Genomic DNA, 26672 nt, shown 5'->3' with positions numbered 1-26672 from the left:
TTTCGGACTATAAGACGCATCTAGGTTTTGGACAACAGAAAATAGCAAAAAATTTCATAATTTACTTCTTTTACAAAAGAAAAAACTATTGGTTAAAATAAAAATTAGTTCGGTTTCACCACATTCTGAGAGTCATAACTTATATTTTTTCATCGTGTGAGGGCTTAGTTTTTGCGGGGACAAGCTCTAGTTTTATTAGCACCATTTTTTTGGTACATAGAATTTTTTGATCACTTTTTATGTTATACTTTTTATCGCTATGGTGTCCAAAAAAACAACGATTCTGGGGTTTTAATTTTTAATTTTTTTTTACGCCGTTCACTGTGTGAGTCAAATAATGCTATATTGTAATAGATTCTAACTTTTACGGACACAGCAATACCAGTTTTTTTTTATTCTTACATTGTGCTTGGGGAAAAAATGGGAAAAGGGTTGTTTATTTTTTAACTTCCCAAAAAATGTACACTCCTGAATATGTATCTAACTTTTTTTTTTTTTTTTTTTTTTACACTTTCTATTAGTTCCCCTAGGGGACTTGAACCAGCGATTATTGGATCGCTGGTACAATACACAGCAATGTATGGATGAGTTAAGGAATCAGCGTAACTCGCTGAGCTACGCGGTTACCGTAACTCAACCACGTAACCAGGAAGTAGCCGGGAGACAGCGGAACCGGGTAAGATAGAAGGGGGTTTAGGGGGCCCCGTTCTAGAGATAGGTCGGATCCGCATCTATTTGACATTTATGACATATCCTTTGGATATGTCATAAAAGTCTTTCATGGGAAGACCCCTACAAATGCAGCGGTCGCTATTGACTGTGGCATTTAACTAGTTAAATGGCCAGGAACAGCGCTATCGCTGTTCCTGGCTGTTAGAGCAGCGTGTCAGCTGTAAAGAACAGCTGACATCTGGAGAGTATGGAGCTGGCTCAGCAAGTGAGCCTGTTCCGCTCCAAACATCATCCCCTCCCCATGATGTGCCGGCACATCACAGGTTGGGAAGGGGTTAAGTAAGAAGCGGTTGGGGGGCCCGGCGCTGCCGGATCCCTTGACTGCCGACTAGAAGACGCAGGGACTTTTTAGCAAGATTTATTCTGGGTAAAAACTGCGTCTTATAGTCCGAAAAATACGGTATATATAATATTATACAAAATCTAGATCAATTCCATTTTTCTGAGTATACACAAATACAAAAAACCGACATTTAGTATCAGTGAAGGGTTAATAATCTTGAGCTTTGTCCACATTCCAATACTCAAGGCCTCCGGAAAGACTGCCAGGATACGGGGACGTTGCCGGTATCAGAAGAATAGATGTGTGGGGGGGGGGGTATCAGAAGAATGGATGTGTGGGGGGGGGGGGTATCAGAAGAATGGATGTGTGGGGGGGGGGGGGTATCAGAACTTCTAAAGATAATTTGTTTCTCCCTATCAAAAATTGTAGAATGTTAATTTGCAAAAATTCCAAAATGATTAAACTCTTCCTTCAAACCTACATCTGCACACAGGCACATTTATCTCAGATTACAGGTGAGGATTCTACAGAAATCTGCAATAATTTACAATATAATAATAAAAATATTGTTTAGACTAATATTCTCGTACATTTTCTAATACCACCAAATGGCTGGTGATTGAAATTCAGGAATCTCAAATAAGGGATAGAAAAATGTGCAGTCACCACCCAAAGAGAAAAATCTCAGCTGGTTTGTACGGTCAGCTCTGAGGGGAAAGCAGTAAGTCTATGTTCACACCGTACAGTAGTAGCAAAGTGGATGAATTTTCCGCAGTAAGGGTATGTTCACACGCACTGTTTTCAGGCGTTCTAAGCCTCGAATTACGCCTGAAAAAACGGCTCCAATACGCCTCCAAACATCTGCCCATTGCTTTCAATGGGTTTTATGGTGTTCTGTTCCCACGAGGTGTTATTTTACGCGTCGCTCTCAAAATACAGCGCGTAAGAAGACGCCCGCGAAAAAGTGCATGTCACTTCTTGACTCCATTGAAAAACAGCTCCAAAAACATTCCTAAAACGCAAGTTGCTACAAAAACGTCTGAAAATCAGGAGCGGTTTTCGCCTGAAAATAACGCCGTATTTTCAGACGTATTTTGCTAAGCCGTGTGAACATACCCTAAATATGCTACATGTAAACTTATCCTTAAAGAGCCTCTGTCGCTAGTTTAGTAATGCCCAATCTCCTAGCTAGTCTAATACCCGTTGTCACACTGATAATGCTAGTGAAAATTGTGTCCCAAAAAGTTTATTATTTTAAAAGTTATGAGCTTTTTTCCTAAATATGTAAATGAGGCTATGCTACAAGTGGGTCTCAACACCAGCGATACTCCTGGGGTGGAGCTACCTCACAGCTTCTGACGCCGTCCTATCAGCATGAAGCTGCTTCACACAGTGTGAGACTCGGGCTGGAGGGAAGGGGGATCACTTCAAATAGCCACATCCCTGGCTGTAGACCACCTAGAACAGTGGTTCCGGTGGCATATGAAAGAGGAGTTTCTAATCTTTCACATGACACCAGGATCGCAGTGCTATATCACCAGTTGAATATAGGGTCGGTAGTGGAAGCTGTATACTATATGATCACACAGTTGCTGGGCAGGGAAGGGGGGAGAAGCTGCAAGCTGATTGGACAGTGTCATACAGGATACATTACACTGCCCAGAGTGAAAAGAAAGTGTCACCTCCTATTTGGCTATTAAAACAAAATTAGCATATTTAGAAAAATGCTCATAACTTTTAAAATAATAAACTTTTTTTTTTTTTAAAACAAATCACACTAGTTATCAGCAGCAAAGCGTCTATTAGTTAGGAGATAGGGAATTAATAGACTGGTGACAGATCCTCTTTAAGCCCCATTCAGTTGAGTAGAATTCATGCTAGTGTGAGGTCTGTTGAAATAACGGACAGCACACTGACCCATGAAACTCAACGGGGCTATTCACACATGCGTGTTTTTTCACGGAGCAAGTGTCACCGAATGTCCTATTCTGGTCTGTTTTTGCAAACCTCGTCACCCATTTGAAGTCAATGGATGTGTCAAAACAACGGACACCACAGCGACGACTGCCACGTTCTTTTTGGGTTTCACGCATCAGTTGCTAAAGAAATGCACAGAAAATAAAAGTTAAACCCGGAAGTGCTTGCAGAGGAGAAACACGGATGAGAAAAACGCATGCCACACGGACAGTCATATGCGTGAAACACGGCCCGTTATTTGCAGGCCCGCAACGGACACGCTGGTCTGAATGCGGCTTTAGGGTGGTCATGCACCGGCAGGTATTTTATTGATACATTCAGCGAAACATCCATCTGTCCTGAAGCACAATGAAGTTCAGAACAATTGGACGGGTCTAGGATGGTGTTAGGAGATGGATGAGAAACGGTGCTCCAATTTTGAGTTTTTAAAGGGTAAATTTAGAAAATTGTATTTTATATTTTATGCCCATAGACCCCTACTTGTAGAAGTGAACTCTGATCACACCAATCCCATTTGTAGAAATGTAGGCCAACTCCACCATGCTTTATTGTTGGCTGGAGAAACTCATCCGACTAGTGTTCTTCTACAACACAGAACGCCTCCTGTTTGACCCCCTTCCTTCTCACTCATTTTTTTACATGCGGTAGAATCTTTGCTTTGTTTCCACTTTCAGTTCATTTTCGGTAGCAACTATTTAATGAAAGCCGTTTCTGATAAGTTTACCCCTCTTTAGTTTGGAGTAGCCTTATCTCGAGAGGTCAGAGCTGATAGCAGTGCTAGACTAGGGCTTTGGTACGAAGGTCTCGTCTGCTGAACGCAGATTCATGGCCAAACAGGGTATTTAACCTTGCCCATTTCTTCTTCAGAAATGCTTAGACAACACATCTGAAACCTGGGAGACCCTACTTATATAGGATGGCCATGTATAGTGTCTTATTGCTCTGATCACTGTAGCATGGTGTAGAACACTCCTGGTATAACTCAAACTATGGCATGCGTAATGAAGGGCCTGAGGGAGTGCTGCATGACAAAGGGATTCTCAATTTGACTCCCTGCGTCATGCACTACGCCCTCAGGTCCTGCACTACGCCCTCAGGTCCTGCACTACGCCGAAGAAAAGTTCATGATGTGAGCGACAACCCTATGGATATAGAAATTATTACACCACAGCAATGGCACCATCCTACCTTTTCTTGAGTAAATATCTGCTTAACGCTACCTGGGCATTATTTTCTCTTCAAAAGAAAATCCTAAAATAAAAAAATAAAATTCGGTATTTACTAATAATTGCAGAGCTTGTAGCTTGACTTGTTAGTCAATGACCTTATGATTCAGCGTCTGTATACACAACATGAGACTTCTTTCAGCACTTTCATGATATGGCCGATTACGAGAAAACAAATGAGACAGTTTTACTAAATCATTTCTGATTCCAATGTTCCAGTATCCGCTGCCAAGCATGTATGTAACGTGTATTTCTATATGCGAGACGCATCAGTTCTGGCAGGTTGTTTTTTTGGTTTTTAAAGACCCAACCCAAAGACACACAGCAGCATATGATTTATTATTAAGGTCAATGAAAATGGATTAGACAGCTAATCCACAAAATGACATCAGTCTGAATCGGTTGTGCAATTCACCTTTCATCCAGTTATGAATTGACGACAACCTCTTTTTTACTTTAACAACATGTCACACAGGTTAAAAATGTAAGATAGGTGGGCGTCCGACCTCTGGGACTCCAACCACTGCCTAGAGCGAGGAATCCTTAGGCCTCATGCACACGACCGTAGCCGTGTGCACGGCCGTGATTTTCGGGTCGGCCGGCTGCGGACTGTCAGCCGCAGGCCGCCCGCACATGCACATGGCCGCGGCCATTGTTTTCAATGAGCCCGGACCGCAGAACCGGGCCGTAATAAGACATGCCCGTTCTTTCTGCGGTCCGGGCTCCCGGGCCGTGCACGGACCGCAAAAACTACTGTCGTGTCCACGGCCCCATAGAAAAGAATGGGGCCGCAATTCTCATGTCGATTTTCGGGGGAATTGCGGCCGCAAAAACACGGTCGTGTGCATGAGGCCTTAGTTGCTTTTCTAGGCTGGAAAGCCCCTTAATGGAGGCATCAAAAATAGCTGAAGGGACTCATTATGCGGTCTCTGATAACCACATTTACAGTGACTGGGGCTTTCGGAACAAGCGCATGGTCAGACCCCCCACCTAACCCACTTTTAGTACCGGTCTGATCGTCAGGTTGTGATGGGATAGACGTGGAGAACCTGTCACTATGATGGACCTCTCTAAAGTGAAGCATCTGTGCCATACACCACGTTGGCTCATTTTGTAAACAGATCATTATGTTAAGTTGGAAAAAATAGCAGCCAGGGTACGAATATGTTCAAGGGACCCCATGGGGGATTTCTGCTTTTAGTGTTACAGATTTCCAAGTTTCCCCGACTAGCACATCATAAACCGGTTCTCTACGGGGAACAACTAACCATTATAAAATTAGAGCGGACACTTTACTACCCAAGCACGCGTGCCAAGTGTTCTAATTAGCGGAGACTAACATGTGATGGCACGGCACTGCTGAGCAGCTCTTATACCATCCACACGGATACCTTCTTGTGATACATTCATAGCTTTCATTATGTAACAATATGTACATACACATAAGACGCGACGCAGTATATTCTCCAATCCATATCTCCTCAGACCCTATAAAGTGAAAGATATTTGCGGCCATGTTTAGGCTGGATTCACACAAGACGGAAAATCCACAGCAGATTACAGTCCCAGCCACGTGGATGAGATTTTAATAAATCCCATCCACACGCTGCTGAAAATTTTCCGGCTGAAAACCGGAGCATGCGGTCAATTTTCTCATCCGCGGGCAGCATGCCCATTCAGTTATGGATGTTCACTGTGGATTAAACTTTTTTTTTTTGCAGAAGGGGTGAAAGCCTAGAGCAATATCAACATGTAACAAGTGCGGATTTTGCTGCAGAAAATCTGCAGCATTTCCATCCTCGTGTGAATTCAGCCATAGAATTATCATGCAATATGCTAAGCTTTTCTCAGGGACACTGTTTAGCCATCTTAGATACCAAGTAATGAACCCATAGGATAGTATCGTGAAGATGTATACGCTTCCAAAAAACTCTAATTGGGTTAAAAGAGGTGCTAGATGTAATTTTACTTCTCATGCCTGCTGGACTCAAGGAATATCTGACATAACTGGCATGTGTGGTCCTTACATATTAAACAAAAATCACCTTTCCTCTGTTGTATCACTCACTACAGAGTTCTAAACTAACTCGGAACAAGAACTGTTCATCCAGAGCTTCATGAAATTCATGGCTGAGCAGCTGCACACAAGACTAATATCACCATGCACAATGCCAAGCGTCTGCTGGAGTGGAGCGGTGTAAAGCCCGCCAGCACTGGACTCTGGGGCGGTGTAAAGCCCGCCAGCACTGGACTCTGGGGCGGTGTAAAGCCCGCCAGCACTGGACTCTGGGGCGGTGTAAAGCCCGCCAGCACTGGACTCTGGGGCGGTGTAAAGCCCGCCAGCACTGGACTCTGGGGCGGTGTAAAGCCCGCCAGCACTGGACTCTGGGGCGGTGTAAAGCCCGCCAGCACTGGACTCTGGGGCGGTGTAAAGCCCGCCAGCACTGGACTCTGGGGCGGTGTAAAGCCCGCCAGCACTGGACTCTGGAGCAGGGAAACAGTCTCTGGAGCGATGAATCACATTGTCACCATCTTGGAACTCAGATTGCGAGCCAGGCCCTCTCATCATCAATGCTCTTCTGGCTGAATAAGAACAAATTTCCACAGACACTTCAAAATCTTGCGGAAAACCTTCCCAGTAGAGTGGAGGACGTAATAGGTGCAAGGGGGGGGGGGGGGGCCTTGGGTTTGGAATTGTATAGCCAACAAACTTATAGGTGTCGTGTCTATCCCTCAAAAAGATGGAAGCCAGCAACGACCGGTTATAGGGCCGGGTCTGCACTGCAACCGCAGATGTGCAAGCCTGGCCATAGGCGGAGACTTTGTTGAGAATTTGATTTGATGCCGATATCATCCCTTTTGAATTGGAAAAGGTAAAATTCGCAACGTGTGAGCCCAGCCTTACAGGTTTTGCCCCTCCAGTAGTCAGAATAGAGCTCCCCTTCATAGTTACATCAGTGATTCACCTCCCCACTAGTAGTAAAAATTGTATCCAATGCTCCCCTCCAGTAGTCAGAACAGTCCCCCACTACCCTAGTAGTTACAGCAGCACCCTTTTCCTCAATAATCAGCAAGCTACCACCCATAAAATCCTCCTCCCTGTAGTAATTAACAGCAAGGTCTCATCTCCCTTCCCCATAGTAACTCCACCAGCCCTTCCCAGTAATCACAGCAAACTTCCATTCCCTCACAGTAGATACAAAAAGTCTCACTAAGTCCCCCCTCCCTCTATAACAGTGGTCACAGCAAACCTCCTCACACTCCGTAATCCATGCAAGGCTTCCCCCAGCCCCAAATACCTCCAACGTGCTCCTGCAATGCGCCCTCTGGTGGCTGTATGCTACAAGGGCCCACAGCTGGAGTATGTAGTTCCTGCTTCGGTTTCTGCTGATACGCATTGTATGATGCTACTGTGTGGTTACCCTGCCCTGCGGGAGCGGTGTGTGATTTATTCGGAGTGGAGAGAGAGCTGGATGCGATCAGTGATCGTTCTCCGCTCGATGCATTCAAAACTAGGTGAAAGTCACCAAGCCGTCAAATGCACGATGGGCAAAAGGCAAAACCCAGTTGTGGATTTTCTAGTCCCCATGGCGAATGGGATCTGCCGAACCCTGCATAAGATAGAAGTTTTCACTGACACATTTATAATGTTGGACTCTCATCAGATATGGGGTTGCATGCCAAACAATCTTTTGTAAATTTGTATGTCCACAGATTTGGATGGAGTAGATATAAATCACTTGATGTTACAGGCCCAAAGCCGGAGTTTGCACTACTGAGATTCTGATAACATGAACCCTTCTCCTCTTGAAGACCTGCTAGCGGCATCGAAAACCTTCCCCTGTAGTTCTGAATGCAATACAGACCAGACAAGCTAAGCCCTGCCACAGACAGGAGGCACCAAGAAAAGATGGACACCTGCTTCATATGCCACATAAATGCATGTGACAAATAAGCCTCCTTTTTCTCATGTATTTCTCAGTTTTGTGTCCCTAACCTTTCCCCTCCAATAATCAGGTAACTCTACATTCCAGCTATGAGATATGAATATGATGCTATATACACACACACACACACACACTTCCTTACAACATTGGGAATTACAAAGATCTGGTAATATAAAACAAAATACTTTAATTTAGCATTAATGGGACCGGACGGACGCCGGTTTATTAGCTATTCTGGATTATTGGACATTTATAGAAATTTACTTTAAGGGTAGTGAGACTAGAGGAAGACAGCCCAAAATAAAACGCTAATATAAACTATGGCAGGAGTCTCTGCTCAGTCCTCGAAAATTCAAGAATGTCCTGCAGTTGTGATAGAAACAAGTGCTGGGTTATAAAAGCGTCTCAATTATCACATGCCAGATTAAAGGAACTTCACTGTATATGTAGTCAACACCAATGAACTACAGGTCAAAGGGTTAAAAAGTGACAGTATTGTCAGGTCTGCTATTATTGATCTTCTTAAAAGAAAAAGAAAAAAAAGCCACAATTTTTGCAAAATTGCAGCAAAACCACGATTTGACCCGATAGTGGGAATAAGCCCTTCCAGTGACTTCTCATGGACGCCTAACCGAACGCGAGAGATGTCACAAGATTAATCACACAACACAAGCACGGACATACATCCTATCTGTACTCATTATCCATTAGGAAAAATAAAGAAATCATTATTCGGAACTGGCTTAAACCTGGACAAGTCTGGAGCCAGCAATGATACTCCATAGGACCAGGTCAAAGTAGAGGAGCAATGATAAACAACAACAAAAAAAAACCTCAAGAGGAACTACAAACGGATATGTGCAAGTCAGGTCGTACACGTCAATGGAGGTCTAGTACACCCAGTAGTCAGAATAGAGCTCATTGTGCCCACCTTCCAATGGTAAAACCTATGCCCCCTACTCTACAAGTAGTTACATCAGAGGCTCCCAACGGTCAAAGTGCAAGGTCTGGACTTACACTTGGACTTGTGGTTTTGTCCACCCAGGAGTCAGAATACAGCTTCCCTGAGGCCCCATGCACACGACAGCAAAAAACCTCCGTTTTTGCGGACCGCAATTGCGGTCCGCAAAAACGGAGCCATTCCCTTTCATTGACCACTGACACCTTTCCATAGCACTACGGAAGGGTGTCAGTGCCGTGGAAATGTTCCGGGAATTATGGAACATGTCCGTTCTTTCGCATTTTGCGGGCCGTGCTCCCATACTTTGTATGGGAGCACGGCCCGAAAATGCGGCTGTCAGTCAGCGGCCGGCCGTGCCCGCAATCGCGGGCCGTGATTGCGGGCACGGTCGTGTGCATGGGGCCTTAATGGAAGCATTGTGCTCCCCTTTTTCATAGGAAAATGTATGCCCCCCGCCCCCCCCCCCCCCCACTCCTCCAGTACTCACAGCAGAGCATCCCAATAGCGGTAGTCACAGCAGAGGCTCCCCATAGTCACAGTAGCCACCTCCAGTAGTCACAGACGGTACCCCCCCCCCCCAGTTGTCCAATAGTCACACAAGCCACTTTAATTTCCCCAGTAGTCACAGCAGACTCTCCCTATGATGACAGCAGAGCCATTAACCCCTTCCTCAGCAGGTAGTCAAATCAGGACTCCCCCAGCCAGGTGCGTCAAGGCTTTAACACCCCATGTATTCACCTCCCAAATTCTCCAACATTGCCCCCCGTGCTGGGAGAAAATATATAAGCCGCCTATTGATAACTAAGACCAATGAAGATGGAGCAGACAGCGCCGTCATTATATGTCTGTGCGATTTTCCGCTAGGCAGGAGCTGTCAGTGATCCCTCCTGCTGGAGAAACGGAAGAACGCGGCCACTGACGGCAGGAGGGGAGCAACAGCTGGTCCAAAGAGCCGATTTTCTAGTAGCCACAGCCATTCATTTTGAGTAGACACATAAACATAAATCTAAGATCACAAAAAAAGCACTTCTAGAATTGGTGCATATTTATTTTATTAACAGAAGTCCACAGATAACGTAAAATGTCTATCAGGACTGTAATGACGTCTTCCCTGTGGTGAAGGAGCGGGTGGGAGTAGTTCGGAAACATCAGTCACAGCGAATTACTGGAAAGGACTCGGTCCGAACTATTAGATTAGATATATCAAAACGGCAGACGCATGACAATTACACCCCGGGGCGTATTATTGCATGGTTAATGAGGGTGATTATGTAATTTGTAGATAAAATCTTCATCATTGTATAAAAGAAAAAAAAACGTATACAACTTCCGAATATACGCCGTGTTTCAGTTCTTCGTAGTTTTTAAGATCTCTGCTGCCTATAATGAATGGGAACATCTGTGATCACATTCAGAGCTGAAATCCTGAACCGATACGTCTCACGCAGCTGGAGGTTTGCTACAATTGTATCGAGTCAAGCAATATTTAGTGAGCACAAATCTCTTATCCTGAACTTCAGTCAGCGAGGGAAATTTATTACAGAATTTGAACCACACTTTTTTTTTATTTTTTAAAAAGGGACGTGAAAAGGGGGCAGGTTTTAGCGGAAGGGGTGAGGCCACGGTCAGTCTGACAGATTTCCCATAATTTAGAAATTAGCATAAATTATGGCGGTGATCTACAGTTGCTCATAGCAGGCGTAGATTTCAACTGCTGGCGCACAGAAAGCCGAAGATGCGACAAATTTTTTAAGAGGCGCTTATAACTTTAGCGCATCTTACTCCACCATATTTCATACCTACACTGTTACATTGCAACAAACCAGATATGACCAGAAGCATGTCAAGATGTTTTCAGACCCTAAATTTAAAACAGGAATGTTTCCATTCACAGACAGCAAGAAGAAATCTGGAAAATGGTGAAGAATTGAAACACAAAGTATATTAGAAAGATGAATAACATTTCAATACACAATTATTACATGAGATTTCCTGTTCTATGTACATTGAAGCTTGGAGTCTCAGGTGTCCTGTGCGGCTAGAGCGGGTCTTGGGCTCAAAGTTATCTTCTATTCAGCTCGTTTAACCCTTAGATGACAGTCAATAGCGACTGCGGCATCTTAGGGGTTTCAGAGGGATGGGGCTCCCCCTTAGACCCCATCAGCAGGCACGCGACAGAATCGTAAGGTGCCGATGGTTTCCATAGCAGCCCGGGTCCCAACAAAGTCCCTCAGGTCAGCGATCAGTGCATGCCTATAAAGCTACATTCACACGATAGTGGGGGGGGGGGGGGGGAGCGTTTCATACAATTCCCGGCCGTCTGACTGTTTTTAACGGTGATTTGTCATCCATTTGCCATCCGTTTTCATTTATCAGGGTCTCTTTTATCCCAACCCCCTGAAAACAACAGTGCCCACTGTAGATAGTGCCCACATATAGAGTGCTAGTACCCGCGCACTTCAGCATCCCCATAGAAATAATTGAAGGTGGTTGAGCATGTGCAGTACTGCTAAATTCCAATGGGGCTCCCAGGAACGGCAAGGTAAGCCCGTTCTAGTGATCAGTGGGGGTCCCAGCATTCAGAACCCCACAGTCAGATATTTATCACCTAAATATTGATTGTGGGAAAAGAAAGGTCCAAAACACATGTAAAATGTTTTTAATCCTCCCATATAGAAAAAATGTGAATAATTATTCTAAATACTTATCCCGATACGATGGCCACGCGGCTCATTTACTTCCAGCTTTGAGGTGGGACTACAAATCCTGGTGTCCCCTACTTTCATTGTCGAGACATGACCACAAGGGGCTAACTTTGTTATAGAACACAGTGGTAGTGCCAGCCCCTTGCAGTCATGTGGTTAGGTCTCAGCTCCCAGCAATGTGAAAGGGCCCCGGGCCTCCCCCTCCCGTTCATGTCGGAACATCAGCAATCACATGACCACAAGGGGCTGGAATCCTTCTCTGTTGAAGCCGCTTGTGCTCACATGACCTGTGACGAGCCGACACAAACGGGAGGGGGAGGTCGCCCTCAGTCACGTGGCACTGTGGCGATATGTTACAGTACAGGAATAAACTACAAAGTGAAATCACGTATTGCCCAATATCTGCCACCAGAAGTAAATTAATAGGTATTAGTAAGTATTTTCCCCCCTGATGGCCCCTTTAAGGTGTTGTCTATTATAACAAAACCCTTTAATAACTCTTCTGCAATAATTTTTAAAACATATGCTTGCTGTAAGTGAATGGAAATTCTCCCATTTACATCCAGATGCGGAAAAACCTGCCCTAGCCTAAGGCTGAGTTCACACACCCTATTTACGGACATAATTCGGGCGTTTTAACCTCGAAATACGTCCGAAAATACGGCTCCAAAGCGTCGGCAAACATCTGCCCATTCATTTGAATGGGTTTTACGATGTTCTGTACCGACAGTCATTTTTTTTACGCGCCGCTGTCAAAAGACGGCGCGTAAAAAAGACGCCCGCGTCAAAGAAGTGCCTGTCACTTCTTGAGACATAATTGGAGCCGTTTTCCATTGACTCCATAGAAAAACAGCTCCAATTACGTCCGTAATGGACGCTGCGAAAAACGCCTGCACATGCCATTAAGTCTGAAATTCAGGAGCTGTTTTCGCCTGAAAACAGCTCCGTAATTTCAGCCGTAATGGACGCTTCTGAGAGTTTGCTAGTCCATCCTCTGTGAGCTATACAGCGTGGACTCCAAACTGATACATTTAACCTTCACGGATACAATGAAACAGGAGAGATTTGTGCCGCTACATTTGTATTGACTGGATTATAGCAAAATCCACAGCTTTGAGTTTTAGCTCAGGAACAGTTTTGCACGCAAGAAAAACTAACATTGTCAAAAGGGATGCCACCTAGGTCTGGGCAGTTAATCGGGAAAAAAAAAACGGAAAACGAAATTCAGCCCAATTAACCAACATCATCTTGCACATTTCCCCCCCCCCCCTCCCCCCGTTTCAACTGTATCTGCGTATTTAGGACACAGATACAGTTGAATCCAATGGTAGAGCAGGAAGCCGTAAAGTCCCTGCTCTACCATTCACTATGTATCGCGGAACGCTCACAGAAGACGGGTGCGAGGGAGTGATGTAATCGCGCCTGTCTGCACCGAGCCACACAGACCGGAGGAGTAGAGGGATCTCCTCCACTCGTCGTTGGAACGGGGTAAGTTATGAATTTTATTAGGCACTGTTGGGGCTGTGTGGGAGCAGCTATGGGGTAATTATACTGTGTGGCAATTATACTGTGTGGAGGGCAGCTCCAGGGGCCACTACTATACTGTGTGGAGGGCAGCTCCAGGGGCCACTACTATACTGTGTGGAGGGCAGCTCCAGGGGCCACTACTATACTGTGTGGAGGGCAGCTCCAGGGGCCACTACTATACTGTGTGGAGGGCAGCTCCAGGGGCCACTACTATACTGTGTGGAGGGCAGCTCCAGGGGCCACTACTATACTGTGTGGAGGGCAGCTCCAGGGGCCACTACTATACTGTGTGGAGGGCAGCTCCAGGGGCCACTACTATACTGTGTGGAGGGCAGCTCCAGGGGCCACTACTATACTGTGTGGAGGGCAGCTCCAGGGGCCACTACTATACTGTGTGGAGGGCAGCTCCAGGGGCCACTACTATACTGTGTGGAGGGCAGCTCCAGGGGCCACTACTATACTGTGTGGAGGGCAGCTCCAGGGGCCACTACTATACTGTGTGGAGGGCAGCTCCAGGGGCCACTACTATACTGTGTGGAGGGCAGCTCCAGGGGCCACTACTATACTGTGTGGAGGGCAGCTCCAGGGGCCATTATACTGTGTGGAGGGCAGCTCCAGGGGCCATTATACTGTGTGGAGGGCAGCTCCAGGGGCCATTATACTGTGTGGAGGGCAGCTCCAGGGGCCATTATACTGTGTGGAGGGCAGCTCTAGGGGCCATTATACTGTGTGGAGGGCAGCTCCAGGGGCCATTATACTGTGTGGAGGGCAGCTCCAGGGGCCATTATACTGTGTGGAGGGCAGCTCCAGGGGCCATTATACTGTGTGGAGGGCAGCTCTAGGGGCCATTATACTGTGTGGAGGGCAGCTCCAGGGGCCATTATACTGTGTGGAGGGCAGCTCTAGGGGCCATTATACTGTGTGGAGGGCAGCTCTAGGTGCTTTATATTGTGTGGGGGCAGCTTTGGAATTTCCGCAACAGAATTATTTGCGGAAATTCCGCAGATTTACAGTAGCAGCAAAGTGGATGAGTTCTAGAAAATCTCATGCCCACGCTGCGGGAAAAAAACGCAGCATAAATGATAATAAATTGACCTGCGGTGCAGAATTGAATTCCACAGCATGTCAATTTATGCTGCGTTTTTGTTTATTTTCTGATGCGGTTTTCCCCAATGAATTCAATGGGAATGCAAAACATGCAACAGAAAGCCAAGTGTCGCAACTTTTGCAGTGTAATCGCAGCAGTTACGCCGCAAAATCCATAACTCGGGAAAAAAAAAAATCATACTTACCCAGAATGCCCTCCTTCCTGCAGTCTGACCTCCTGGGATGACACTTCATCCCACGTGACCGCCGCTGCAGCCAATCACAGGCTGTAGCAGCGGTCACATGGATGAAACATCATCCCAGGATCCCGGCCTGGATGACGTTAGAGGGCTGGCCTCCTGGAAAGACGCTTCATCCCATGTCACCACCGCTGCAGCCAATCACAGGCCACAACGGACTCCTGTGATGAGACGTCATCCCAGGAGGCCGGCCATGTGCTGCAGTTTGTCGCAGCGGACATTCTAGGCGAAAAACTGCACTGCAGTTTGGTGCAGTTTTTGCTTGGAATTCCCTGAGGCGCACAGGGCGGATACGCTGCGTGCTTTTATACAACGTATCCACCCTGTGTAAACACAGCCTAAAAGGGAAGATTTTCTCCTGATCCAACCTGTGTTCTGCTATTTTTCACTATAAGGCCTTGTTCACAGAGTATTTTGCAGGCAGGAAAAAAATCTGCAGATTTTAACCTGCTTGCGCTTTTTTTCCACTGCCCGCGGGCAAAAAAACGCAGCAAAACATTATTTTTACGGCTCCCATTCACTTCATTGGCAGAACAGAGGCAGATCTGTGGCAAAAAAAAGTACATGCCGCTTTTTTTTTTTTTTTTTTTTTTACAGCGAGCGGCTAAAAGCTGGAAAAGGAAAAGAAAATCCGCCCCCCATTGAAATCAACGTTGTAACAAGTCAGTTTGTGAAAAATGTTTCCCTCCTAGATATTCCACGATCAACCGTGAGTGATATTATTGTAATCTGGAAGCGCTTAGGAACCACAGGAACTCAGCCACGAAATTTACAGAGCGGGGTCGCTGAGTGCTGAGGCACATAGTGCATAAAAAGTCACCAACGCTCCGCTGACTCAATAACTGCAGAGTTAGGGTATGTTCACACGGCCAAATTTCAGACGTATACGAGGCGTATTATGCCTCGTTTTACGTCTGAAAATACGGCTACAATACGTCGGCAAACATCTGCCCATTCATTTGAATGGGTTTGCCGACGTACTGTGCAGACGACCTGTTATTTACGCGTCGTCGTTTCCGACGCGTAAAAATACAGCCTCGTCAAAAGAAGTGCAGGACACTTCTTTGGACGTTTTTGGAGCTGTTTTCTCATAAGACTCCAATGAAAACAGCTCCAAAAACGGACGTAAAAAACGCCGCGAAAACGCAGCGAAAAATGCGAGTTGGTAAAAAAACGTCTGAAAAGCAGGGTCTGTTTTCCCTTGAAAACAGCTCTGGATTTTCAGACGTTTTTGTTGACTACGTGTGAACATACCCTTACAAACCGCCTCTGGTATTAACCTAACCGCTGGAGTTTGGGGTTCGGCTCTTCTCTGTGCCAGCATGAACGTGCCCCAGTGCACAAAGCAAGGTCCATAAAAGGCATGGTCGGGTGAGTTTGGTGTGGAAGAACTTGACCGGCCCACACAGTCCTGACCTCAACCCCATCAAATACCTTTAGGATGAACCTGACTAGAGATTGCGAGCCAGACCCTCTCCCCCAACATTAGTGTCTGGCCTCACAAATGCTTTCCTTGATGAATTGAAAAAAATTCCCAGACACCAAAATCTTGTAGAAAGCCGCCTAGAAAAGTGGAGGCTGTTGTAGCTACAAAGTGGGGGGGGGGGGGGGGGGACCAATTTCATATTGATGCCTATGGATTTAGAATGGGATGTCATAAAAGCTCCTGTAGGCGTAATGTGCAGGTGTCCTAATACTTCTGTCCATATTATGTATTTATGAGATTGTAGGGTTTAGATTGGCTGAGGAAACAAATAAGTAAAACAGCGCCACTCTTGTGCATGGGTTGCGTCTGGCATTGCAGTTGAGCTTCATTCAAATGAATGGGCATGAGCTGCAATACCGGACACGGCCCCTTGGACAAAAGAGATGCCGTACCTAAAAATAAAAAACTTTTTTCTAATCTTAAACAATCCTTTTAAATCCGGCCAATGGCAGCTTTCTAACTGGTCAGGATCACGTTAACATCGCGATATCCTGCTCACCCTTTTCTGTCTGCTCTGCGTATGCCCACTGAAGGGCGAGATGATGGTTTCAGGTATGCAGGGCAGGAGCGATCACATCATCACAGTGCACTACATACAAGACAATACAAAGAACAATTCTGTGGGAAGAAAAATGAAAATGCCAGAAAGCTGCATCATATGAATGAGAGCCAGCATAGTGGACGTGACACGCCAGAAGCAGCCACGTCATAGAATTAGCCGTGGACCAGACTCGTGCCACAGGCCACAGCCAATCATTTAGTGCAGCATCAGAATATTCTCATTAGAAATCACACACGACAACGACAGCCGAGAAAGCCACGAGTTGGCGCGTTGTTTTCTAACTTGTGGCTCTCCAGCGGTTTCAAAACGACAACTTTTAGTATGCCAGGTCATGCTGGGAGTTGTAGTTATGTAACAGCTGGAGAGAAACAGGTTGAAGAGTGACCATCACTTGTGAGTGCCAACTTTTGTCGCATCCCTATGGCTATGGCATTGCACCATGCAGATAGTATTCTTACACTAGGAATCACATGGCACAAGTAGATGTGAATGGCACCATACCAACTGCATCACCTTGTCACCCCACATTAGTACCCTCCAGGCCCATACCAAGGTACAGATTTAACACCTTATGCCCTCGCATCTCTATTCTGTCCTGATAGACATATATCCTGTATACACAGCGCCCCCTCTGGTATCCTGCACACTTGTATTACCTGCCATCACTGGCTGTCAATGGCGACTCGTTGCAGCGGCCCGTAACCCGGGGCTTTGTCTGCCAGCCCCTATGAGAAGGAGCGGCGGTGGCGGCGGCACTGCCAGGGGATGGAGGCGGACCCCACACACTCACCAGAGCGCCACTGACAGTTCACAGTTGACCCCGCCTTCGTCTATGTTATTGCGTACGACGCCGAGTTCTGGCATGAAGCTCAGAAGCGTGACGTACTGCCATCACCTGATCACTTCCTGTTCAGTGGAAGCTTTCCAGACATGTGCTCAGAGCGGAGCTGCTCATACCCTGAGAATGTCATTCAGTTGAGCCAGATCGGATTACTGCTTTCTACTGATTATTGCTATAATGGTTTTATGCAGATTCAACAGTTTAGGGCAATTCCACATTTAAAAAAAATTCTGTGACCAATTATTTATTTATATATATATATAATACATATACATAATACATATACATGTGTGTATTTCTATATTATATATAACATCTGCAAGTTCTTAAATGAGGACCCGGCCAGTATATTTCCCTAAACTCTCTTAAAGTCATAGGCGTATGTTAAGAATGTGGCGCGGTCCTTTATATGTCACAATCCTGTGGTCACATCATCTGGTGCTGTATATACATCTGTGTATACATGTCCAGCACAGAACACGTGTGCAGCCTCAGAGCCCATAGACATGAACCCGTATGGTTATGTCATATACAGACAAGAAGTCACAGGGGTGAGATGTCACTACAGCCATAGTGTTAGCATAGGTGCCGGAATTAAAAAATACAATGTAGAAAGACTTGTATAGATCAGCCCTGATCAAAATTCGGCAAATTGGCAAACATCAAACAGACCTGTGCCCATCCAGTCGACAGTCAATTCTGCTGCTTGGCTCACCCAGTTGTCCTCTTGTTTCTCTACCACAATATCGTTAATCATCCAACTAATGGTATACAAGATCTTCTACAGACCAGCCCCGCCGTACATCTCGGCACTAATCTCCGAATACCAGCTCAATCTCCACTCGACATATGTCCTTCTCTTATCTCCTGCTCAAACTTTGGCCTCCAAGACTTCAAGCCCTCAAGTACAATCTAAAGCCCCACCTGTTGTGACAAGCCTATCCCTGCCATAAGCATTTCCTCAATACCACCCCTACCTGAAGTTCTGTCCCCAATCTACACAGACTGTGGGGCAGATGCCGTTTCATACGCCAGTCTTAATAAATATGTCGCATCTTACTTCAACTTTCTTTCTATTAAGAGGCGAACGTCTCTTAATAAATGTGTCTCATGCTTTGGCCGGCCGTGTGCCACAATTGTGGTGCAACGACGACAGATAGTAATACCACACCAAATAGTTACTAATAAACATTTCCCATATTTCTACTTTATGTTGTCACCATTTTTTTTTAGGATGTTAGAAGGCTAATAAGTTTAGTAGCAATTTTTTCACATTTTTAAAATAAATTCCAAAACAGAATTTTTTAGGGACCAATTCAGTTCTAAGGTGGCTTTGACGAGGCTATATATTAGAAATCCCTATAAAGCACCCCATTTTAAAAACTGCACCTGTCAAATTATTAAAAACAGCATTTAGGACGTTTGTTAACCCTTTAGGTGTTTCACAGAAATTAAAGCAATGTGGAGGTGAAATGTCAAAATGTCAAAATGTCACTTTTTTTTTTTTTTTGCAGATATTCAGTATTAATCAATTTATTTCTGAAACACAGAAGGAGTTGACAGAGAAATGCAAGTAAATATTTATTACCCTGGTTCTGCCGTTTATAGAAATATTCCATATGTGGTCCTGCTACTTGACTCAGGCACAGGCGTCAGAAACGAACAAGCGCTTTGTGGATTTTGGGGACTCCTTTTTATTTGGATGTTTTCCAGGCACCACTATAGGTTTGCAGAGGCCTTGAGGTGCCAAAATATACGAAATACCCCCAATAAGACCACATTTTGGAAACGACACCCTCAAGGAATCCATCTAAGGGTGTAGTGAGCATTTAGACCCTACAGGTTCATAGATTTTATTAGAATTGGCCCGTGAAAATGAAAAATTCGATTTTTTTATTTTCAAGAACGTGGTTTTAGCTGAAAATGTTTCACTTTCACAAGAAACGCGGGAGAAAAAGCACTCCAAAATTTGTTATGCAATTTCTTTCAAATATGGCAAAACCCCACTTGTGGTCGTGAATTGCTGTTTTGGCATTTGCAGCACCCCTGAGCTTCCAGTACAGTGATAAAAAAAAAACAGAAGTGACCCCAATTTTGGAAACTAGGGGTATAGTGAAAATTTTTACCCCACAGGTGTTTCATGTATTTTATTTGAATTGAGCTATGAAAAATGAAATTTTTTCAAAGATGTCGTTTTAGCTAAAAAACATTTCATTTTCACGAGTAAACTCTGGAGAAAAAGCACCCCAACATTTATTATGCAATTTCTCCCAAGTACGGAAAGACCCCATATGTGTTTGTAAACTGCTATTTGAGCACACGTCAGGACTCTGAAGGGAAGGAGCGCCATTTGGCTTCTGAAGAGCGGATTTTGCTTGATAGTAGTCTTGTTTGGGGTTTTACTCGTATTTCAATTTTTTATGTGAGTGCATATGTAAACTGGGCTAGGTACATCAGGACATCATAAGAGGGTATAATAATGGGATAAATAAATAATACAGTCATACATAGATGTGTGGTATGCTTTGAAGTACAGTAATCTTTTATGAACAGGCCAGATTTTTTCAGGCACTCTACACCTTTGCAATTTGAGGAATATCACTGGGAAAGTGTTGCCCAGGTACAATACGAGCATTCTCACTTTCAGTAGATGTGCTTGGGTTTTTCCTTCCTAGTTCTCAAATATTAGGGCCTTGATAACCACCTCTTGAGAGGAAGAAATGTTCCCCTCTGGTCTGCATATTGGAATGTTTTGTAATCCTTGTATTACGGGAGCCATCATGTTCTTTATTTTTTCATAGCCATATGAGAGCTGTTTTTTGCGGGACAAGCCTTAGTTTTTATTGGTACAATTTTGGGGTACATATCAGGTTTTGATAACTTTTTATTACATTTTTTTTGGCAAGGTGATCAAAAAACAGCAATTCCTGGATAGTTTTTTGTTTTTTTAATACAACTTTCACCATGCGGTCTCAGTGATACGTTAACTTTATTTTGCGGGTCATTACGCTTATGGCAATACCAAATTTATATAGGTTTTTTATGTTTTACTACTTTTACACAATAAAAACGTTAAAAAAAATCATGTTTTTGTGGTGCCACATTCAGAGAGCTGTAACTTTTTTGTTTTTCCGTTCATGGAGCTGTGTGAGGGTTTTGTTTTTTTTGCAGGACGAATAGTAATTTTTATTGGTATCATTTAGGGGTACATGCAATTTTTTGATCGCTTTTTGTTCCATTTTTTTGGGAGGGACGGTGACCAAGAAACAGCAATTCTGTCATTGTCTTTTATATTTTTTTACAGCATTTACCATGTGGTATAAATGACATATTAACTTTATTCTGTGGGTCTGTATAGTTCTGTTGAAACCAAATTTATATAAGGTTTTTGTGTTAAACAACTTTTTCACAATAAAAATTTTTGTGAATTTGTTTTCCTGCCATATTACAACAGCCAACATATTCTGTGAACTGTTCAAAGTTTGTCACTACCTTCATTAGTCCCTCTCCCCAATGAGGCTCACAATCTAATTACCCTATCTCACCCCTGCACACTAGGGCTAATTTCATAGGAATTTAATTAATGAATGTAATAAAAGATTATGGTGACAGAGCCTTTACAGGAAACCATTTTTGGAAAAAAATTAGGAGGCACAGTTAATAATGTGTGTATTAGAAGAGTGCTTTGTATGTAATTCATACATAAAATACACCACAATCCTTCATGATTTGACTCTGCCACCGGGATTAAATCTGTATTCCTCCTAACATGTCCAAGCTTGAAGAGCTAATCCTTAAATAAATGGCAAAAGTGGATAGTGGCCAAAGAAATTCTCATGCATGGAAATCGAAATCCTGTGTTCAAATCCTCAGACCCTTTCACTTTTTTTCACATTTTCTTATATTAAGGCCTTGTGCTAAAATAAACTGCACTCAATACCTCATAATAACAAAATAAAAGCAGAACTTTAGAAATTTTTTGCAAATGTATTAAAAATGAATACCTCAAATTTTGCATGGACATAAGTGTCACGATGCCGGGTGCGGACCCACAGGACCGTACCGCATAGCGGGACGGCAGCTGACCAAACAGGTAAGTACAGAGTCTATAGTCCAGAGTGGGTACCTGTGGTAACTTGGTCAGTAAGGTAGGCTCGGCTGGGACTAGGCGGCAGGTAGACGTCAGGCGTGGTGTAGCAGAACAGACCTGGTATGCAGCACAACACGACAACAGCTCAGCACGGTACTGGATCTGGATAGCATGGGAAACAGGATAGAGGATACAGGAACAGGGAACACTTGGAAACTGGAAGACACTAGGGACCATTAGCAAGACAAACATTGAGAAACGAACAATGCTCAGGCAAAGAACAAGAGGGCAGGACCCTTATTATAGCCCAGTAGCATTCTGGGCTTGATTGAAGACTTCCTGCAATTATGTGCACACTGGCCCTTTAAGACCGTGCACGCACGAGCATGCGCGCCCTCCGGGAGACAGTCTCGATACCAGGAAGTGAGTACCGGCGCCTCACTGGGGGACGACACAGCAGAGAGCACACATGTCCATGGCCACTGCCGTCGAGGGGTAAGTCAGATCGACGGGCCGTGGCCATAGACGTAACAGTATCCCCCCTCTTATGCCCCCTCTTCTTGTGACCAGAGCGGGAGAGAAACTTCCTCACGAGGATAGGGGCATCGATGTTCTCCTCTGGCTCCCAAGACCTCTCTTCTGGACCGAACCCCCTCCAATCCACTAAATAAAACGTCCTTCCTCCCACTTCCTTGGTGGCCAGAATCTCCCTTAACTCGAAGGTCCCGGACGAGCCAGCCGGAGCCACTGCGCAAATAGGAGTCCTGGAGTAGCGGTTCAGGACCACAGGTTTCAGCAAGGAGACATGGAAGGAGTTAGGGATCTTGAGGGTAGGAGGCAAACGCAGCTTGTAAGACACCGGGTTAATCTGTAGCAGGATTTCGAAGGGTCCGAGGAACCTAGGGGCAAATTTGCAGGACTGCACCCCTCAGCCGGATATTCTTAGAAGACAACCAGACCTTCGTACCTGGAAGAAAATGAGGAGGAGCCCGTCTACTTGTATATGCCTTTCTCTTCATGCGGTCCACCGCCAGCAGGATAGAAGATCGGGTCTGTTGCCATATTTGCAGAAAGTCCCTGAAGGTAGCATCAGCTGCAGTCACCTGGGACATAGTAGAGACAGGAAGAGGTATACGAGGATGTTGGCCGTAGACACTGAAGAACGGACAGGACGTGGTGTACTCACTAGTATGGTTATTATAGTAGAACTCTGCCCACGGGAGCAGCTACACCCAGTCATCATGCCGTCTGGAAACAAAGTGACGCAGATAGTTATCCATAATCTGGTTAACCCTCTCGACTTGCCCATTGGATTGGGGATGATAGGCTGAACAGAAGTCCAACTTTACACCGAGGAGACCGCAGAGTGTTATCCAAAACTTCGAGGTGAACTGGACCCCTCGGTCCGAGACAATATGCAGAGGCAAGCAGTGCAGACAGAAGATGTGTTGAATGAAGAGGTCGGCCATTCGCGCAGCAGAAGGCAGACCAGTCAAGGGGACAAAATGAGTCATCTTAGAAAATCGATCCACCACCACCCAGATCACACTGCAACCCGCAGAGGGAGAGTGATCCGTGACAAAGTCCATTGCGACATGCTGACAGGGAGCAACGGGCACAGGCAGCGGCTAGAGCAGACCAACCGGTCTGGAGTGGACAACTTTATTTGCTGCGCATACCGTACATAAGGAGACAAAGTCCATGACATCTTTGGGCAGCGTGAGCCACCAGAACTGACGGGCAATTAGATATTGGGTTTTACGAGCACCCGCGTGACCTGCCAGCTTGGAACTGTGACCCCAGCGAAGGATTATTCCTCTGCCAGACGCACAAAAGTCTTTCCCGGAGGAATGTCTCTAACTTGCAGAGGGTTCACAGAGAAGATGCAGGAAGGATCAATAATATTCTGTGGGGACTTCACAGTGTTTCAAATGACCTAGACAAGGCATCGGCCCTCACATTCTTGTCGGCAGGTCAGTAGTGGAGTTCGAACCGGAACCGAGCATAGAACAACGACCACCTGGCCTGACGAGGATTCAACCGCTGGGCCGTCTGTAGGTAGGTCAGGTTCTTGTGATCCGTGAAGACCAGGATAGGATGGACTGCGCCCTCCAGTAGGTGTCTCCATTCCTGCAGAGCCAGCTTGATGGCCAGTAACTCCCAATCCCCAATCGAGTAGTTGCGCTCTGCGGAAGAAAACAGCTTAGAATAGTAGCCACATACTACAGTCTTGCCCTTCGAGCCTTTTTGGAACAACAGTGCACCAGCACCAACAGAGGTAGCGTCCACCTCTTAAGAAAACTGTAGGGATACATCAGGGTGGTGAAGAATAGAGGCTGACATGAAGGCTTTTTTTAAGGATTCAAATGCGGCTTCTGCCTCCGGAGTCCACACTTTGGCATTCATGCCCTTCTTAGTGAGGGTAGAGATGGGAGCTGTCAAAGATGAGAAGTTAGGAATGAACAGCCGGTAGAAGTTGGCGAATCCCAGGAAGCATTGTATGGCCCTTAAGCCTTGGGGGCGTAGCCACTCCAGGACAGTCTTTACCTTCTCAGGGTCCATCTTGGGGCCCCGATCGGAGATGATGTAGGCCAGGAAGGGAAGACACTTTTTCTCAAACACACACTTCTTCAGCTTTGCATAAAGATGATTCTCTCTTAAACGAAGCAACACCTGGCAGACATGACTCTGATGAGTTACTGGATCTGGGTAAATAAGCAAAATGTCATCGATATACACCGCAACACAAACATAAGGGAGATCACGAAAAATGTCATTGACAAATTCTTGAAACACCGTGGGGGCGTTACACAGGCCGAAGGGCATAACTAGGTATTCATAGTGCCCATCACGAGTATTAAAAGCAGTCTTCCACTCGCCACCTTGACGAATCCGGATCAGATTGTAGGCCCCCCGCAGGTCCAGTTTAGAAAAAAAAAATTGCCCCCTGTATGCGATCAAACAGTTCTGAAATTAAAGGCAGCGGGGACCTGTTCTTCACCGTGATCTGGTAGAGGCCTCGGTAGTCAATGCAGGGTCGTAGGGATCCATCTTTCTTCTTGACAAAGAAGAACACAGCTTCGGCCGGGGATGAGGATTTATGAATGAAGCCCCTCTCCAGATTCTCTTTAATGTAGGACAACATTGTAATGTCGGGGTAGGGAGACAGACAGGTGAGCCCTAATCTACCCGCCACTCAGTCCCTGCCTACTTGCAACGACCCGCCCTAGGCGACGGGGTACAACTGGGCGACGGTCCCTACACTCAATAGGTGCACGACAGACAAACAGACAAGGGTACAAAGAAGCCAGGGAAATGGGGAAGCTGCCCACGGGGACACAGTGAGCAACAAGCGAAGTGAACGAGCCGAGTCAAACCAGGAGATGAGCGAGGTACAAAAACGCAGAGCAGAAGAGTGGTCAGTAAAGCCAAGGTGAATCACAAGCAGAGGATCAGTAGTTCAAGAAGCTGCAGCAGGTCCAGGAAACCAGCAGAGAAGAATCACAAGCAAAGGAGGAACAGGAAAGGCAGGTATAAATAGACAGAGGGCGGGAGCTAGCTCCGTCTGGCCAGGCTATGATAGGCTCTCCCACTCCTAAGCCTGCCATCCTGGGTGGTGGAAGATGGAGTCAGTCTCACAGACATAGAAGCAGGTGCAGACTGATTAACTATGGGCGTCGACACAGAAGTTGTGTCTGGCAGATCCTTTACAGACATAGACTGGGTCTCCGGCAGGGAGAGAGAGTACACTCTACCGCGAGGAGGAGACGACTCAGGACTCAGGAACCAAGTAGATCGGACAATCATATGCTCCATGTGGCGGCAAGGTCTCGGCTTCCTTCTTATCAAAGACATCAGATAACATAGAGTAACAGGAAGGCAACCCTGCCAATGATTGAAGCGGTGGAGGCTGTGGTGGCCGGATATGACCCAGACAGCAGTCGAGACACTTGGGACCCCACTGGAGAACCTCTCCAGAGTTCCAATCCAGTCGTGCAAACCCAGCAGCACAGGATTGACGGCCTTGGACAGGACAAACAGGGAGAGCACACATGTCCGTGGCCACGGTCGTTGAGGGGTAAGTCGGAATGACGGGCCGTGGCCATAGACGTAGCAATGAGTATTCAGACCCTTTGCTATGACACTTGAAATTCTCCACCTTTATTGGAGTCCACCTGTGGTAAATTCATTTGATTGGACATGATTTGGAAAGACACACCCCTGTCTATATAAGGTCTCACAGCTGACAATGCATATCAGAGCAAAAACCAAGCCATGAGGAGGAAAGAACTGCCTGTAGAGCTGAGACAGGATTGTGTGGAGGCCCAGATCTGGAGAAGGGTACAAACAAATTTCTGCTGCACTGAAAGTTCCCAAGAGCACAGTGGCCTCTATAATTCTTAAATGGAATAAGTTTGGAACAACCAGGAACCTTACTAGAGCTGGCCACCCCACCAAACTAAGAAATCGGTGGAAAAGGGCCTTGGTGAGAGAGGTAACCAAGAACCCAATGGTCACTCTGGCTGAGCTCCAAAGATTCTGTGTGCAGATGGTAGAAACTTCCGGAAGGTCAACCATTATTGGTTGAGGGAAAGATGAATTGAGCAAAGTACAGAAATATTCTTAATGAAAACCTGTTTCAGAGTACTCTGGACCTCAGACTGGGCAGCAGGTTCACCTTCCAACAAGACTATGACCCTAAGCACGCAGCCAAGACAACACAAAAGTGGCTTAGGGACAACTCTGTGAATGCTCTTGAGTGGCCCAGCCAGAGCCCTGACTTGAACCCAATCGAACATCTCTGGAGATACCTGAAAATGGCTGTCCACCGGCGGTCCCCATCCAATCTGACAGAGCTTGAGAGGATCTGCAGAGAAAATGTGCAAACCTTGTGGCCTCATACCCAAGAAGACTGGAGGCTCTTATTGTTGCCAAAGGTGCTTCAACTAAGTAAAAGGTCTGAATACCTACGTCAATGTAATATTTTAG

At 45.6% G+C, this 26672-nt stretch overlaps 1 protein-coding gene across 2 annotated transcripts in view; it reads right to left on the bottom strand.

Moving 5' to 3' along the window:
• The window catches only part of SLC23A2 (solute carrier family 23 member 2), a 121288-nt gene extending 103720 nt beyond the window's left edge, over positions 1-17568 (bottom strand). The window contains exons 1-2 of one of the 2 annotated variants that reach the window (XM_075858542.1): positions 17409-17568; positions 4181-4243 (exon numbers count right to left, since the gene is read on the bottom strand). The gene's annotated coding sequence lies outside the window, so the exon portion shown is untranslated. The remainder of the gene's footprint in view (positions 1-4180; positions 4244-17408) is intronic. The other variant, XM_075858541.1, reaches the window with a different exon arrangement.
• Between the last annotated feature and the right edge of the window lie 9104 nt (positions 17569-26672).

This window comes from Rhinoderma darwinii, chromosome 3 (assembly GCF_050947455.1).
Source record: "Rhinoderma darwinii isolate aRhiDar2 chromosome 3, aRhiDar2.hap1, whole genome shotgun sequence".
NCBI lineage: Eukaryota > Metazoa > Chordata > Amphibia > Anura > Rhinodermatidae > Rhinoderma > Rhinoderma darwinii.
Note: the sequence above shows the minus strand (reverse complement) of the source record. Positions and strands in the feature narration are given on the sequence as shown.